The following is a 19090-nucleotide window of genomic DNA, read 5'->3' as shown; positions in this document are numbered from 1 at the left end:
TACTAAGTGAAGTTTCCCAAGAATGGAAAAACAAGCACCACATACACTCACCAGCAAACTGGTATTAACTGAGTAGCACCTAAGTGGACACATAGGTATTACAGTAATAGGGTATTGGGCAGGTGGGAGGGGGGAGGGGGGCGGGCATATACATACATAATGAGTGAGATGTGCACCATCTGGGGATGGTCATGCTGGAAACTCAGACTTGTGGGAGGAGGGAGGGAAAGGGCACTTATTGAAACCTTAAAATTTGTACCCCCATAATATGCCAAAATTAAAAAAAATTAAAAAAAAAATTCAACAGGCTAGTCATAATATCAGACAAAGTATAATTTAGGGCAAAGGTTGGAAACATTAAATGAGACAAGGATGGTCATTTTGGACAAGTTCCAAATATAAGAGAGATGAATATTTCTGCACATAACATGACATTATCATTTATAAAGCAGGACTCCAGAGAAATAAGGAGAAATAAAAACACAATAGTAGTAAAAGATTTTAATTTACTTTTTCCAGATTACATCGGGTCAAAATACATCTAAAGATACAGAATTGTTAAATTATATCTCATTGATAACAAAATCTGTAGGCTTAAAACAGAGAGTACATATACCCTCAAAAAACATTCATGAAAATCGACCCTATTTTAGGTCGCAAAGAAAAACTCAAATATTTCAAAAGTAAAAAATGGTATAGACAGCATGCATCTCTGAGCAAATGAAATAAAAGTAAAAATTAATCATAAAATCGGGCACAAAAGATCCTACCACCTGGGAATTTTGTGTCTGTATGCAGCTAATGCCACAGGCATGATGAGGTTCCTGGAGGGGTAGAGAAGTCTGGAGCGGTAGTTCTCAAACTTGAGGGCACTTCAGAATCACTGGAAGGGGCTGCGAAAATGCAGATTGCTGGGCCCCCTTCAGAGTCTCACAACAATAAAAGACGAACAGCCTCAGTGGGACTGAGAATTCGCATTTCATCAAGCTCTCGGGAGAGGCCGAAGCTGCCGGTCCGTCCGGATACCACCCTTTCGGAACCTCTGGCCTGGAGTGGGGAGAGGCGGCCCAGGTCTCGGCCGGGCGCTCGGACACCGACTATCCGCGAGCGCAGGCGGAGTCCTGAGGCAGCGGGCGAAGGCCGGAGGCAGAAAGCACCGCCAGCCGCCGGCCGAGGGCGCGGCGGCCAAGGCCGGGACTACACTTCCCAGGGAGCCCCGCGCCGGCCCGCGCCCGCCCCCTGCAGGCGGCTGGCGGAGGCGCCGGTGGGATCGCGGGACCGCTCGCCGCGCATCAGAGAGCGCCGGGAGCCGCGGGGCTGCGGGCTGCGGCGGCGCTGCGGGAGCCGGGCCGGGCCGGTGAGTACGAGCCGCGCTGGCCTCGCGCTCCTCTGCGCCTCGGCCGCGCGGTCCTCCCCAGTCGGGCGGGCGGGCGCGGGGTCCCGGAGTCCGGGCGCGGGGCACGGGACTGCCCCTCTGGGAAGACGCGCTGCGGTCATCGCTGCGGTGGCCCGGGTGCCCCTCGGGTCCTGCCCTGTCCCGCCCAGCCCAGGAGCGGCGGCACCGGTGCCGCAGGTGGCAGAGGCAGGTGGCCGCCCGCTCCTCTCCGGGCCCGGGGCTTGTCGCAGGAGCCGGGACTGAGGGGCCAGGCGGCTCCGGGCAGCTGCGGCCCTGGGAGGCGACCTCAGCCGCGCCGTGGTGGACAGGTGTGTGGGCATGCCCGGCCCGGTCCTCGAGCCCGGGAGCGTCCCGCTCCCTCCCTGGCGCTGCCCCGGGGCGCTGCGTGGTGGCGGGACGCCGTTGGCCAGCCTCGGCGTCCGGGGCGCGGGCCCGCCTGCCCGGTGCCCGCCGGCCCGGTGCCCGCCGGCCCCGTGGCCGGTGCCCGGTGGCCGGCGGCGCGGTCCCGGGCGCGGCGCACCTGCTGAGCCCGCGCAGTGCCCGGCCGTGCGGAGCCTGGCGTGGGCGCAGCCCTGACAACCTCCTTTCCCAAATGTCGTTGAAATACAGTGAGTTTTCTGTGCTTGTTTTTTTAGGCAAGTTTGACTCCGAATGTCTTAGTTTTGTTTCGGGGCGCCGTGTGCCGCGTCGGTTGTGTAACGCGCGGGGGCTGCACGGGCGCTGCCGGAGCCGCCTCGCCCTCCGCGGGCCGGCGGGCGGCGCGTCCCGGGCGGCTGCACGAGCTGGAGGCCACAGATAAAGTGTTTTTGGTTAGAGGCACAACTCGACCCTTCAGAACAGTTTCTGGGTTCGGAAGATTTTGTTATCCAGTTGCAAACACTGTTCTTCCGACAGGCAGGTGGGGGGGCGGGGCAGAAGCTCGCCGAGCCCCGCCGGGCTCTGCGGACGGCGGCTTTGGGAGCCGGCGGCTTAATGAGGTAGCGCACTAGATCTGGAGCGGAGCCTCCGCGCAGTTTTAGCAGTTCTCCAGTTGATTTGCTTGGCTGTTCCAGGTAAATAATCCTGTCGTCTGTTAAGAAACAGCAGACCTCTTTTCTATGTTAGTACTTTTTATTCCTTGTCTTCCGTTGGTTACCCCTATTCGGTGTTGACTACTAAGGTTACATAGGACATCTTTGTCTTGGGGTTGGTTTTAGGGGAATGTTCTCTCTGTATGTACACTAAGTATACTCTATCATATTAAATAAGTTTCCATTTATGCCTAATTACTAAGAGTTTAAAAAGTCAGGAGTGGGTATTGATTTTCCCCAAAATGCTTTTGTATAGCATGTGTTGATATGACCATGTAGGTTTCCTCCTTAAAATTGTTAACATAAGTGATTATGTTGCTAGATTTTCTTTCTCTAAAATCCTGGGCTAATTTAAAACGCACTTTTGGGTTGTTTGATAGAATCAATAAGCTAACATTTTATTTTGGGTGTTGGTATCTGTATTTATAAGTGAGATTGTTATATAGAGTCCTCCTCCCTCATTTTTGTCTAAGTTCATAATTAGGTTTATGCTGTCCTCACTGATTAAATTGGGAAAATTTCTGTTATTTTCTATGCTCTGGAACAGAAGAATTATCTGTTTCTTGAAGTTTGGCAGAATTTGACTCCAGACTGCCTAGGCTGTGCTGGGGTTTTTGAGGAGGTTGGTATCAGTATTTAACTACCTTTTCAATTTTTTTCCCCATGATCGTTGATTTTTCTCAGGTTTTCTATTTCTTTAAAGTCAATTTAATATTTTCTATTTTCCTAGAAAATCACTAACATTATTGAAATTTAATATATAGCTTAAGTTGTATTAATATTCTGTTGTGAGAAACTTTTTACATATCTGTGGTATGGCCTCTTTATAATACAATACTTATTTTTGGTGCTTTTTCTCTTTTTTATTGGTCAGACTTGCTTAATGATTGCTTATTCTATTAATCCTTTCAAAGAACCAGCTTCTGGATTTATTAATTCTGTTTTTTCTATATTATTAATTTCTATTGTCTTTCTTTCTACTTGAGTTTATTTTGTTCAAGTTCTAGCCTTTTGAATTGAAAGCTTGAATCATTTATTTAATCAACCAGTCCTCTCCTGAACAAGGCAAGGACTTCCTAATTATTTCATTTCAGTTACTTCCCATTTGTCCTTAGCTGTATTTTTACTTTAACATTTCAAATTAGACATTATTGCTGTTATTGTTATTATTTTCTAGGTCAATATTTATTAGATTTATCTACCTGATTACTATTTTCTTCACTCTCTCTTCCTTTTTGTATCACAGATACTCTTCTTTGGAACATTTTCCTTCCTCCTCAAGTGCATTCTTTTTTTTTATTGCTTTTTTTTGTTACTTGACTGTCTATTAAGTGCATTCTTTACAAATTTCTTCAGTGATGATAAATTCTCTGTTTGAAAATGCCTTTATTTTGCATGCATTCTTACACTTTGGCTTCACTGTCTATCTCTTTCATTGATTTCAAAGTTATTTATATTATTTCTAGCGTTTTAGAAAGATGTTTTTCAGCTAGAAGATTTAGGGATCTCTATTGTGCCATAGTGTTGAAAGACAAAGATTAAAAACAGAAATTAAGTGGCATTCAAATGAACTGTCAGTTTTGTGACTATACCTTTAATATATTGGGTGCAAAGTTCTTTATATTGATCTCAAGTTTATTGATTATAATTCATGTTTTTTGTATCCTTAACTTATTTTTTCTCTATTGGACATGTTGATTCTTGGAATTGTGTTAAAGACTTCCACTATGATTCTTGTAAGGTTTTCTTCTTCTCATTCTGTCAGTTATATATGTATTTTTTTTCTTTAAAGATTGTTATTTTTGAAGCTATGCTTTAGTCTTAAAGGCTCACAATTCTTACATCTTCCTGGTCAGTTGTACCTTTTGGGAATAAAATAGCTATCTTATTTAATTATTTTTGCTGTTAATTCTATTTTGTCTGACATTAATACTGCAATATCCATTTTTTGTTAGCATTTATCTGGGATATCTTTTTACATTAATTTAGTTTCAATTTTCTGTGTTTTGTTTTAGTTGTTACTGTAAACGCATGTTACTCTTGTGATTAGCTTATAGCTAGATTTTGCTTAATTACTTAATCTTTGTCTTTTTATAAAAATTGTGGTAAAATTCACATAACATAAAATTTGCTATCTTTTTACCATTTACCATTTTTAAGTGTGTGGTCCACTAGTGTTAAGTATACTCACTTTGTTGTACAGCTAATCTCCAGAACCTTTTCATCCTGCAAAATTGAATTTCTGTACCGATTACCCTTTCTCCCCCCAGCCCCTGGCAACCACCATTCTACTTTCCCTATGAATTTGTCTGTTTTAGGTACCTCATATGAGTACCTAATATAGTACCTTCATATAATGTTTGTCTTTTTGTGACTGGCTTATTTCATTTAACATAATGTCCTCAAGGTTCACCCATGTTGTAGCATGTGTCAGAATTTTCTTCCTTTTTATTGCTGAATACCATTCTATTGTAGGTATACACCACAGTTTGCTTATTCGTTCTAATGTAAAAAGTCAGTTGTGTTGATTCCACATTTTGCTATTGTCAGTAGTGCTGCTATGACCATGGGGGTACAACTATCTCTTTAAGACTCTACTTTCAATTCTTTGGGGTATATACTAAGAGATAAAATTGCTAGATCATATGATAATTCTATTTTTAATTTTATGAGAATGAATTATGCTATTTTCCACAGCAGGTGTACCATTGTATGTTCCCACCAGCAATGCATGAGGGTTTCAGTTTCTGCACATCCTTGTCAACACTTGTTATTTTCTGACTTTTTTGACAGTAGCTATCTTTATAGGTGTGAGATCTTTGTCTTTTAATGGACAACTGTAACCCATTTATATTTGTTTTTATTACTGATAATTGGGGGTTATTTCTGCCATCTTATTTTATGTTTTCTGTTTCTTATGCTTATGTCCTTCCAGTCTCCACTCATTTCCTGCTTTTTGCTGGATTGACTGAGTTTTTGTTCTGTTATCCCTCTCAAGACATGGAAGTAAAAGGTTTTATTCCTATTCTGCTTGTGGTAGATATCCATAAAATTTTTGGCAACTTCTTATTGAGGTATAACACACATGCATAAAGGTGCACAAATTACAAGTGTATAGCTCAATGAATTTTAATAAACTGAACACACATAACCAGCACTCAGAACAGGAAACCACCTTTCCTACACTCCAGAATCTGCCTGTGCCATTCACCACCAAGGATAACCACTATTCTGATTTCCAACACTATAGGTTAGTTTTGCCCATTTTTATACTTTATATTAATAGACTCATACAGTATATAGGCTTTTATATCTGGCCTCTTTTCACCAACATTACATTTGTGAGATTTGTCTATATTCTTTTTTTTTTTTTTTTTTTTTTTTTTTTTGAGACAGAGTCTCACTTTGTTGTCCAGGCTAGAGTGAGTGCCGTGGCGTCAGCCTAGCTCACAGCAACCTCAAACTCCTGGGCTTGAGTGATCCTTCTGCCTCAGCCTCCCGAGTAGCTGGGACTACAGGCATGCGCCACCATGCCCGGCTAATTTTTTATATATATATCAGTTGGCCAATTAAATTCTTTCTATTTATAGTAGAGACGGGGTCTCGCTCTTGCTCAGGCTGGTTTTGAACTCCTGACCTTGAGCAATCCGCCCGCCTCGGCCTCCCAAGAGCTAGGATTACAGGCGTGAGCCACAGCGCCCGGCCTAGATTTGTCTATATTCTTGAGTGTAGTTGTAGTTCATTCATTCTCATTGCTGTACATGCTCTGGTGTGTATACATCCATAATGTAGATAGGCTTTCTACCTCGATTGGCATTTAGGTTGTTTACAGTTTTGGACTGTTATGAATAGTGCTGTATAAACATTCTAGTACATGTCTTTTGTTGAATGAGTGTATGTATTTCTGTTGAGTATATCTCTAGAACTGAAATTGCTTGGTCATAGAGTGTGTATATGCTCAGCTTCAGAATTAACAGATCCTGCCAAACAGTTTCAACAGTGGTTACACCTGTTTATTTACCCCAGAAGTGTGTGTGTTTGCTCCACATCCTTGCCAACTCTTGGCAATTTCTCTTTTCCATTTTATTCATTCTGGTGAATAGAACATTGTGGTTTTAATTTGGATTTTCCTGATGATAAATGAAATTGAGCTCCTTTGATACCCTTAATTTTTCACATATATCTAAACATTTTTTTCTCTTGCTGTTTAAAGATAATCTGTTTATATGAACTCCCCAGGAGTAAAGCAAAAAATAACCTTAACATGATTTTAATTGTCTCATGTTAAGATCATATAAAATTTTAGGTTTTATACATTATGCATAAACAATTATTTAGATAAACTGAATTTTACAGATTATTTGCTCATCATTGTTGCTTTTATCTCATTTGTTTTGCTTGAGTGAGTCTTTAAGTACTTGTTTTGTTTTATTTTCTGTAGGTGATAAACTTTCTGAGCCCTTGCATGTTTAAAAAATATTTTTTATTTTGCTTTTCCATGTGAATATTCATGGCTAGGTATAGGATTCTAGGTTAAAAACTTCTGAATTTTGAGGATAATGTTTCATTATCTGGTGGCATCCAGTATGGTTGATGAGAAAGAAGTCTGTGCAGTCTGATTCCTGTTTCTTTGTAGTTAACCTTTTTATTTTCTCTGAAATTTTTCTCCTTGGTGTTCTAAAATTTCACCCCTATTTGTCTAGGAGTGGATCTTTTCTGTTCTTCCTGCTCAGCACTTGCTGGTCCCTTTCACTCTGAAGATTAATACACATTTCTTTGGCACTGTGGGAGTTTCGAGTATTTCCTTCCCTCCATTCTTTCTGTTTTCTGCTTCGGGAATTACTCTTAACTATGAATTAGAATTTTTTGATTTATCTTTCATGTTTCTTGAAATAAATTTTTTTTTCTCTCAAATGTTGTCTCTCTTTATCTTTATGGGCTGCACTCTGGGATCTTCCTTAGTTTAATTTTCCAGTTCACTAATCTAGCGTTTAGATTCGTCTGGTCAACTCTTTAGACCGTCTCTTCAGTGTTTTTTAATGTTGATTATCATATTTTCAACTTTCAAAGTCTCTGCTTTTTAAGTTTAAATTTTCTAGATATGTAAGGTAATCAGTGCTCACAACCCATTTTGTATTAAACAGGTGTAAGTGAAAGGTCTCTTCACCATCCCATCCCCCATGCGCCCAGTTCTCTCACCTCGACAAGCCGGTAACTATTTTCATTAGTTGCTTATGTATCCATCCAAAGTTTCTTCACACAAACAGAAATGTGGATCATGTCTTTCATTCCTCCTTATTTGCATAAATAGTAGCATTATTCTATGTATGCCCTTCACCTTGTTTTTTATTTCATAGTATATTATAGAGATCTTCACTTACCAGTTAGCAGCTTGGTTTTCATAGATATAAGTCCCCTTAAACCTTTCCAAAGATGTCTAATAATTTCTTCTATGTGTTCAAGTAACCTCTTCCCTTGAGTATATGTTCTCCTGTTAATTTGGTGTCCCCATTTTGTGATGTTAAATAAAAACTTGGTGATTCTTACTTTGCGTGCTCATCAATGAGTTTGAGAATTCCTGTTTTCCTGCCTGTCCTATTTACCGTAGCCCACCCATCATGATTATCGAAGGGTTGTGATGGGCTGCTGCGTGGAAAGTGGGGGGATTTGTTGGGGGCTGCTCAGGCTATGTGGGGACAAGTCCAACAGTCCCAGCCATTCTGACTGTAGTTCCTAAGTTAATCACCTTGTCAGATCCAATCCCTGCCCTTCTTTCTATCTGTTGATTTGGAGCCAGGAACCTGTTACCATTTTCCAGTGAATCACAGCTTCCTCCCAAGCTTGTATTGGGCTGTGGTTTGCTCGAATAATGTGGCTGTAAGTACTTTTTACCTTCCATAAATTTCTTAGACATTTTTAGGTCTTGTTTTCTAGGTTTCTTATAGATTTACTATTTAAAAAGTAATATTTCTGCCATTCTGTACAATTCTAAGCCACTTAGAAGGCAGAACTATGTATTGAGTTCATCATCTTGGTCCAATCTCCAATATAATCTTTTATCATGAATTTATTTTCATGTTGGGGTCCCCAAGACCACCCTTGGATTTGATGATTCTCTAAGAGGACTCACAGGACTCTGCGTTTAGTTGTACTCATGGCTATAATTTATTAAAATGAAAGGATACAAAGCAAAATCGGCCAAGGGAAAAAAGGTGCATGAGGCCAAGTCCAGAGGACACCAGGCACAAGCTTCCAAGTTACCTCCCCATGCAGTCACACAAGATATGTTTAACTCCCCCCAGTAAGGAGTTGAGGCAACACATGTGAAATGCTGTCTACCAGGGAAACTCACTAGAGACCCAGCACCCAGGGTGTTTTATTGGGGGCTGGTCACATAGGCACTCTGTCTGGCACAGATCACATTCCAGACTCCCAGATGGAAAGCAGGTGTTCAGAATAAACCACAGTTGTTTGCACAAATAATTTAGGCACAAATAATTTACGGTTAGGATGGTGAGAACTCTCCTGAATTCTAAGATCCCAGATGTCAGCCAAGGGTCAACTTTACCTTTTAAGGGTCTTTTTAAGAATGGCAGTCTCATGCCTGTTATGTTAACTCTTTTCTGCAAAATTTCCATCCTATGTTCCTCAGAAAAAGATGGACACTGTCTTTGGAAATGAGTTCTCCCAGCCAGATTATGACGTGTTTTTTGCCTTCTCTAGGGAGAGAGCAACATGTGTGAGTATTAAGATGAAACCATGGTCAAAGAGCCGTCTCCTGACTTTGGGAGAAGCTACAGCATGGCGCACGCTAAGCAGCCCTGAGGATGTGCCAGTGGCAGAGCGTGGAGGGACCACCCAACCATTTAAAGTTATTTTTTCTCTTAATTGGTCTTTATCACTTTCAGGTGACAGGTGCCTCCTCATCCAGCACAGAAACGTGCAGCTTCACATCCGTGTCTCCCACGGAACCAGCCACCGCTCCAGCGTCTCCACCCCCGAACTCTGCCATCCACTCTGCTCATGTGGCCTTTCATCACTTCTCTTCCATGCTTGAATTAGTTTTTGTTGCTTCACTTTGTGTCTGCCTGAGTTTAATCTCCCACAGCATTGGGAACTCCGTGAGGACTGAACAGCAAGTCACACTTAGTTATATCCCCTGCTTCCCTGGCAGGGTGAGGTACTCACAGTTGGAGCCTATTAATGTTTGTCGAAAAGAACAACTAAAAGAACGTAGGAAGCAGTCTCTTCTGCATTCTATCCCCTGCTTCACATGTAGCTGATTTTTATTTTGTGCTGAGGATGGGGATTTAAAGCACCAAGCTGACTTAACTGGTCAAGTTGTCTGAGTTCTGTGTGCTGCAGATGGTATAATTAAATGTTTTAGTTTGAAAGGCATTTCAATTTCATTGAACCTGAGTGTGGGCTTAGATTGTCAAATCATCTTTTCTATCTAACTTTACAGGTTGTACCTAGTTGTAGATCTTTTTCTTCCTTTCTGATGTTTTTAGACCTCAGGAGTAAGAAATTGAATTAATTATATTCTTGTTTTAAGCACTTTATAATCATTGGTCCATGAAAGCCTCTCTTTTGTTTTGCTTGTTCATACATTTGTTGGTTCATTTATTCATTCATTCCATTTTATGCCTGTGCCCCACTCTCATGCTCTTCTACCCATAGACAATGATTCTTTTTTGTTTGTCTGTTTTGAGACAAGATCTCAGTCTGTTGCCTGGGCTAGAGGACAGAGGCATCATCATAGCTCACTGCAACCTCTAACTTCTGGGCTTAAGTGATTCTCCTGCCTCAGCCTCCCCAATAGCTGGGACTACAGGCATGTGGCACCACGCCTGGCTAATTTTTCTATTTTTATTAGAGATGGGGTCTTGCTGTTGCTCAGGTTGGTCTTGAACTCCTGAGCTCAAGTGATCCTCCTACCTTGGCCTCCCAACGTGCTGAGATTATAGGTGTGAGCCATCGTGCCTGGCCATGGACAACTATTCTAAGAAGTTTATATATATGCTTTTGTGTATGTACAGTTGACTCTTAAACAACAACGGTGTTAGGGGCACCGGGCCGCTACATAGTCAAAAATCCACATATAACTTTTGACTCTCCCGAAAACTTAACTAGTAATACCTACTGTTGACTGGAAGCTTTACTGATAACATAAATAGTCGATTAACATGTATTTTCTATGTTATATGTATCACATGCTGTATGACATTACTTACAATAAAGTAAGCTAGAGAAAAGAAACTGTTATGAAGAAAATCATAAGAAAGAGAAAATATATTGCTCTTCGTTAGATGGAAGTAGATTGTCATAAGTGTCTGTCTCCTGTTGTTTTCACATTGAGTAGGTTGAGGAGGAAGAGGAAGGGGTTGGTTTTGCTGTTTCAGGGTGGCAGAGGCAGAAGAAAATCCAAGTATAAGTGGACCCACACAGTTCAAACTTGTGTTGTTCAAGGGTCACCTATATACTGTTTTGTGTGCATGTATTTTTAATTTCCATACATGGTGTCATGTTCTAGCCTTTATTCTGTATCTCAGTATTATTGCTTACCACCGTGTATTAGTTTTATAACTCACCACTCATCCCTGTTGCTTTGTGACTATCTGGTCTTTGTATCCACCATATTTTGCATGTCCTTTCCTAGGGATGGACACCCAGACTGATTCCTACTCCCAGATGCCACAGCCAGTACTGAACAAAACTCTCATACATGTCCCCTCATGGACTTGTGTGAGACTCTCTTTGTGATGTAGACCCAGGAGCAGGTTCGCCAGGTTGCAGTGTGTGCCTGGTTAATATAATCAAGTACTGCCAGACCTTTCTCCAGCGTAGCTGCACCATCCTGTGCTCCCCCAGCCACACACGAGGGTTCTGAAGGCCCTGATCACTGTAAACACTTGGCATTTTCCACTTTTTCATTTTTAGCAGTCTCCCTCTTTTTATTGACACCTCTCTCATTACTACTGAGTTTGAGGATATCTTTATATATGTTTGTTATCTTTTTGAGTTTCCTTTGACATAAATTATCTGTTCATGCTCCTTCCCCATGTTTCAGTGGGGATTTCTGACTAGATTATTTTAGACATTAACCACTTCTTGATTTTTAGACAATGCAAATAGTTTCTCCCAATATGTTATGTGTCCGTTGACTTTGTTGTTGGCATCTTTGTTGAATAGAAATCCTTAAGGTTGGGCATGGTGGCTCACACCTGTAATCCTAGTACTCTGAGAGGCTGAGGCGGGCGGATCATTTGAGCTCAGGAGTTCGAGACCAGCCTGAGCAATTCTCTACTAAAAAAAAAAAAAAAAAAGAAGAAATTAGCTGGACAACTAAAATATATGTATAGAAAAAATTAGCTGGGCATGGTGGCACATGCCTGTAGTCCTAGCTACTCGGTAGGCTGAGGCAGGAAGATTGGTTGAGCCCCAGGAGTTTGAGGTTGCTGTGAGCTAGGCTAACGGCATGGCACTCTAGCCTGGGCAACAGAGTGAGACTTTGTCTCAAAAAAAAAAAAAAAAAAAAAGAAAAGAAAAAAAGAAATCCTTAATTCTATGACCTAAATCAATCTGCCCTACAAATTTATTTAGTTTTATATTTTGACATGTTGATTGACAACATTTAATAGTCAAGAGATTTCACATAAAAATCTGGATTTCTGGCCTCTCTTGAGAAAGTGAAAGGTATTTCAGCATTGGCTAGAGTTAGAGTAGTGGTTCTTGCTTTATCTGGAGCATGAGCTCTTCCCACCCAGCTGTTCTCACTCATTCTCTTGACCTCTGACCTCCTGGCGCCTAGAATCATTTAACCTTATGACCAGCCTCTGCTGTATGTGAAGCATTAGCTTAAAAAAAAGCACAGTGCTAACGTTCACACAGATGTTGTGTGGACATCACTGTAGCAGACTGAGAGTTGAGAAGACAACAGTGGTTGCTGTATCTCATGACACTATCGAATGAGTATCCACATGGTAATGGAAAAGTGACTGTGCGCAACCTGTTTCAGCTGTAATGACTCATTCTTTTCAGCCTTTTCTGGATTGTCTCTAATTTTTTATTTTGATGCATCAAAAAAGAAAGTTCTTGGCTTAGTGAAATTGTAATGAAAGCTCTAAAGCAGGAATCTGGAAACTTTTTCTGTGAAGAGCCAGACAATAAATATTTTAGGCTTTGTGGGGCGGTGTGGTCTCTCTTGCAACTATTCAACTCTGCTCTTGTGGTGTGAAGGCAGCTATAGATGGTATATAAAGGAATGGATTTTGTTCATTTGGTCCACATTTTGAACTGCAGACCACAGTTTGCCAACCCATGCTCTAAACTACAGTTTGGGATTCAATTTTTTCCTCTTTCTCTTGTTTCTATAGAGCAAGGTTATATATAATACTCTGCTTATGAATATAAAGTACCTACCGGGTACCAGGCACTGAGATTATAGTGATGGACAAGACACAGATTCATTCTATTAAGCTCAGTGTCTGAGTGGGGAGGCAGACGAGGGAGCAGGCAGTTACCAAAGAGGACAGCAGGCCAAGATGGCGGTGAGCACAGAACTGGGCAGAGGGAATTGGGAGCGGGGATGTCAGGTAGGCTTTCTAGAAGAAAATGATATCTAAAATGAAGGGGAAAGAGGAGTTAGTCGCGACAAGACAAGGATCTTGTTGTACTTCATCTCCAAAATCCATGAGGTGAGAGTTGAGCTTAATATAGCTGGAAAGTAGAAATCAGCGTTTTGTGGTGGTAGCAGGAATGATGAGATTGAATAAAACATCCACACGTGGAACCCTGAATGCTTAAATAGAAGAGCCCATGCCCCAGATAAAGCAATAATCAAAGGCTCATGGTGAGAACTCCTATGCTATTAAATGTGTCAGAAAATAAGAAAAAATGGAAAGCATCTCACCTAATTTTATTTATTTATTGCCTATTTTAGATTGATTTTTTATTTTTTATTTACTTATTTTTTATTTCAGGATATTATAGGGGTACAAACATTTTGGTTACAAGTTATGACTTTGCCACACCCAAACCATGATTTGAGGCGTGCCTTTCCCCCCCTATAATGCTTACCGCGATCATTAGTTGTGAGTTTACCCACCCCCAACCCCCCAATCCCTTAAGAATATTACTACCTAGTGAGCACCGTAGTGTTAATCAGTTAGTGCCAATTTGATGGTGAGTACATATGGAGCCTATTTTTCCATTTTTGTGATATCTTACTTCAGAGGATAGACTCAAGCTCTATCCAGGAAATTATAAGAGGTGCTAGATCACTGTTGTTTCTTATAATTGAGTAATATTCCATTGTATAAATATACCTAATTTTACTAATCCACTCATGAATTGATGGGCACTTGGGTTGTTTCCACATCCTTGCAGTAGTGAATTGTGCTGCCATAAACATTTGGGTGCCGATGTCTTTATTATAGAATGTCTTTTGTTCTTTTGGGGAGATGCCTAATAGTGCTATTGCTGGATCAAATGATATTTCTATTTTTAGCTCTTTGAGGTATCTCCAAATTCTTTTCCACAGAGGTTGCACTAATTTGCAGTCCCACCAGTAGTGTAAGAGTGTTCCTATCTCTCCACATCCTCGCCAGCATTTGTTGTTTTGGGATTTTTTGATAAAGGCCAATCTCACTGGGGTTAGGTGATAGCTAATTGTGGTTTTGATTTGCATTTCTCTAATGATCAGAGATGTTGAGCATTTTTTTATATGTTTGCTGCTGGCCATTATTCTGTCTTCTTTTCAAAAGTTTCTGTTCATGTCCTTTGCCCATTTATTATGGGTTGTTTGTTTCTTGTTGATTTTTTAAAGTTCTAGATAGATTCTTGTTATCAGATGTGTAGAGAGCAAATATTTTCTCCCATTCCATAGGCTGTTTATTTGCTCTAATGATAGTTTCCTTGGCTGTGCAAAAGCTTTTTAATTTGATCAGGTCCCATTTATTTATTTTTGTTGCTAGTGTGATTGCTTTGGGAGTCTTCTTCAAAAATTATTTGCCTAGTCCTATGTTTGAAAGGGTCTTCCCTACATCTTCTTCTAGGATTCTTAAGGTTTCATGCCTTATGTTTAAGTCTGTTATCCATTGTGAATTGATTTTTATAAGAGGTGAGAGGTAGAAATCCATTTTCAATCTTCTGCATATATTTATACAGTTTTCCCAGCACCATTTATTGAAAAGAGATTCTTTTCCCCAATGTATATTTTTGTCTGCTTTGTCAAAGATTAGATTACCATATACAGATGGTTTCATCTCTGGATTCTCAGTCCTGTTCCAAAGGTCTATATCTCTGTTTTGTGCCAGTATCATACATTTTAATTACTATAGCCTTGTAGTACAGCTTGAAGTCTGGTAGACTGATACCTCCCAATTTGTTCTTTTTGCTTAAGATTGCTTTGGCTATCCGAGGTCTTCTGTAGTTCCATACAAAGCATAGAATTATTTTTTCTAGATCTGTAAAGAACGATGATAATACTTTGATAGGGATTGCATTAATTCTGTAGATCACTTTAGGTAGTATGGACATTTTAACAATGTTGATTTTATTAATTCATGAGCAAGGTAGATTTTTCCATCTGTTTGTGTCTTCTGCAATTTCTTTTCTTAGTGTTTTGTAGTTCTCCCTGTTTATGTCTCTCACATCTTTCATTACATATAATCCTAGATATTTAATTTTATTTGAGGCTATTGTAAAAAGTATTGCATTTTTTATTTGAATTTTGGCTAGATTGTTACTGACATACATGAAAGCCTCTGATTTGTGTGTATTGATTTTGTGTTCTGAGACTTTACTGAATTCATTTATCAAGGAGTCTTTTGGTTGAATCTTTGGGGTTTTCTAGGTATAATATCATAGCATCAGCAAAGAGTGAGAGTTAGATTTCTTCTTCCCCCATTTGGACGCCCTTAATTTCCCTCTCTTGTCCTATTGCTCTAGCAAGGACTTCCAGCACTATGTTGAATAGAAGTGGAGATAGTGGGCAACCTTGTCTAGTTCTGGTTCTAAATGGGAATGGTTTCAGTTTGTCCCCATTCAGTATGATATTGGCAGTGGGTTTATTGTAAATGACCTTGATAATTTTAAGATATGTCCCATCTATGCCTATTTTGTTAAGAGTTTTTATCATAAAGGTGTGCTGGACTTTGTCAAATGCTTTTTCTGCATCTATTGAGAGAATCATATGGTCTTTGTTCTTGCTTTTATTTATATGGTGAATTGCATTTATAGATTTGCATATGTTGAACCAGCCTTGCATCCCTGGAATAAAGCCCAGCTGGTCATGCTGAATTATCTTTTTGATATGCTGCTGAATTTGATTTGCTAAAATTTTGTTGAGGATTTTTACATCTATATTTATGAGGGATATTGGTCTGCAGTTTTCTTTTTTGTTGTGTCCTTTCCTGGCTTTGGTATCAAGGTGATACTGGCTTCGTAGAATGAGTTAGGGAGGATACCATCTTTCTCAATGTTGTGGAATAATTTCTGTAGTATAGGTATGAATTCTTCTTTGTTATGTTTGGTAAAACTCTTGAAGTGTAGCCATCTGGTCTGGGACTTTTCTTTTTTGGAAGATTTTTAATTGCTGCTCCAATTTATGTGCTTGAAATTGGTCTATTCAGAAATTCTGTTTCCTCCTGGGTAAACTTAGGGAGGTTGTATGTCTCCAGGAATTTATCCATTTCCTCCACATTATGTAGTTTTTACACATATAGGTTTTTATAGTAATCAAAGATAATGTTTTGTATTTCCATGGTGTCTGTTGTGACCTTTCCTTTTTCATTTCTAATTGAGTTTATTAGAGTCTTTTCTCTTCAAATTCTTGTCAATCTCGCAAGAGGGCTCTCAATTTTGTTTATCTTTTCAAAAAACCAGCTTTTGGTTTTGTTGAGCTTCTGTATAGTTCTTTTATTCTCAAGTTCATTTAGTTATGCTTTGATCTTAGTTATTTCTTTTCTTCTACTAGGTTTGAAGTTGAAGCTCTTCTTTTTCCAATTCCTTGAGACTGTTTTTTAGTTTGTCAATTTCTGAGCTGTTTTTTTGAATGTGAGCATTTAATACTATTAGTTTTCCTCTCAGGAATGCTTTTGTAATATCCCACAAGTTTTGATAACTTGTGTCTCCATTATCATTTAGTTCGAACACGTCACCTAATGTTATGAGTTAAAATAACCCTGACAGAGAACAGTAGAAGCCCACCAAAGTAAACTATAGACCATGTTTATGTAGGTATGCAAATGTCCTCAATAAACAACAAAATGAGTTTAGGAGAATATTAAAAGAGTAATAATAAATTTTGACCAAATAGGTTTTATTCTAGGAATTCCAGAATGGTTTGATAATAGCACATATATTAGTTAATTCAATACAAGGGGAGAGTTTAATATGTTTAAGTTGTATTAGATTAATAAAAGGGGAAAGCTATATAATTGTCTTGAGAGATTCTGGAACGGAACTTGATATTAATAGAATTTGACTTTGAATCTTATCATTTCTTGAAAAGCCTACATGTCTTATACCTTCAGTTTGTGCCATTTTCTCTGGTAAACGTTATCACTTTTTAATGTCTCTGGCAAATCTTTGCTTATTAGTTCTATAACTTTTCATTCATCCTCTCCTTTGTGAATCAATTCTTGTTTACTTTCTGTGGGATGAGATACTCTCTTCTCTGTAGTCCAGTAACACTTCATTCTTGCATTTCAATGGGAATTTTCAGTTCCTCTCAATACATAATTGTTTCCTTCTATAGGAGCCACACACTGTCAGGCATTGGAGCTACAGAGATAAGATACTGCATAGGGTTTTGTCACTTCACCCTCAGGTTCCTTCCCTACCCCCCTGCTCTTCTCTATCTTGCAGAGAGATTCCTACAAACTTCCTTTTGCAGACTGCCTTGTCAGCTGCCTCTGGCCTGGTGGAGCTAATGGAAGGCACTAGTGGAAGACTGGAAGGTGAGAGGAAGGGAATAGCAAGGGTATTTCTCCCTCAATTTCTGCTCTGTCTCAAAAAAAAAAAGTTTCTTCTGTAGAAACAAGATCTCACCTTGTTGCCCAGTCTGGTGTCAAGCTCTTGGGTTCAAGCAATCTTCTCACTTCCACCTCCCAAGGAACTAGGACTACGGGCATATGCCACCACACCTGGCTAATTAAAAAACATTTTTTAGAGGTGAGGTCTTGCTGTGTTGCTCAGGCTGGAGTCTATGTACAGCATGATGTCTTAAAGTATACATACATTGTGGAAAGACTAAATCTAGCTAATTAACATATGCGTTACTTCACATAGTTACCATTTCAAATCAATAATCTCAACTCCCACATTCAGAATTTAGAAAAAGAAGAGCAAAATAAAGCCAAATCAAGCAATACATACACACACACACACACACACACACATACACACACGAAATCAATGAGATTGAAAATAGAAACACATTAGAGAAAATCAATGAAAAAAATGCTGACTTTTTGAAAAGTATAAAATAGATAAACCTCTAACAAGACTGACAAAGAGAAAAGACACAGATAACCAGTTATCAGAAGGAAACAAGGGTATCACTACAGAACCTGTAGACATCAAAGGCATAAGAGAATACTATAAACAACTGCACATATAAATTTGACAACTTAGATGAAATGGTCTAATTACTTAAAAAAACTAAATACCACAACTCACCCAATATGAAATAGATAATCTAGATAGCCCTACAACTATTGAGAAAATTGAACTTTTAATTTAAAAGTTCTTAAAACAGAAACATGAAAATTTTTACAAATAATAGGTAATTATACCGTTCCCTAACAAATAGAAACAACTGTGAAAAATATCTTCAGAAAACTAGAGTTTTGTTTGAAGAATCAACATTAAAAAAATTTTAAATTCCCAAAAGACAAATATCTGGGCCCAGATGGTTTCACTGGAGAATTTTACCAAATGTCTAATGAAAAATTACTACCAAATCCACATAGTATCTTTGTAAAAACAGATGAGAAGGGAACACTTCCCAATTCATTTTATGAAGCTAGTGTTACTGATATTGGAACTGGACAAGGACAGTACAAAAAAAGACAACTACTGACCAATATCCTTCATGAATATAGACACAGCACTCCTCAAACTCCTTAACAAAATATTAGCAGTAGAAGCCATGTATAAAAATAATTATACACCACAATCAAGTGGGATTTATTCCAGAAATGCAAGGTTTGTTCAATACTTGAAAACAATCAACATAATCCACCATTTGAATGTGCTGAAGACTCACACCATGAAAATTCACATTATATCTTTTTCATTAGCCCAGAAAGAAACCCTACATTTCTTAGCTACCATCTCCCCACACCACACCCAATTCTTCCACTCTCTATCCTAGCCCTAGGCAACCACTAATGAGCTTTGTGGCCCAGGATTTGGTCTAAGTATATATTCAGTGAGTACTTGAAAAGAATGTTTATTTTGCTATTTTGGGGTAGGGCGTTCCAAAAATGTCTACTAGATCATGTTGCTTGATGTTGTTCAGTTCTTAAATCTTTACAGATTTCTTGTCTAGTTGTTTAAGAGGGAGGTATTGAAGACTCCAATTGTAATTATGGATTTGTCTACTTTTCTTCCAGTC

General features: G+C 39.4%; 1 protein-coding gene across 4 annotated transcripts in view; it reads left to right on the top strand.

Annotated features, from left to right (window-relative positions):
- The first annotated feature begins 1269 nt into the window (after positions 1-1269).
- SPECC1 (sperm antigen with calponin homology and coiled-coil domains 1) overlaps positions 1270-19090 on the top strand; it is a 277492-nt gene continuing 259671 nt past the window's right edge. For 2 of the 4 annotated variants that reach the window (XM_075994025.1, XM_012737899.2), the window contains exon 1: positions 1277-1357. The gene's annotated coding sequence lies outside the window, so the exon portion shown is untranslated. Of the gene's footprint in view, positions 1358-1465; positions 1705-19090 lie in introns of those variants that run through there. The other 2 variants (XM_075994027.1, XM_075994026.1) reach the window with 2 other exon arrangements.

This window comes from Microcebus murinus, chromosome 18 (genome assembly GCF_040939455.1).
Source record: "Microcebus murinus isolate Inina chromosome 18, M.murinus_Inina_mat1.0, whole genome shotgun sequence".
In the NCBI taxonomy this organism is placed as follows: domain Eukaryota; kingdom Metazoa; phylum Chordata; class Mammalia; order Primates; family Cheirogaleidae; genus Microcebus; species Microcebus murinus.
Note: the sequence above shows the minus strand (reverse complement) of the source record. Positions and strands in the feature narration are given on the sequence as shown.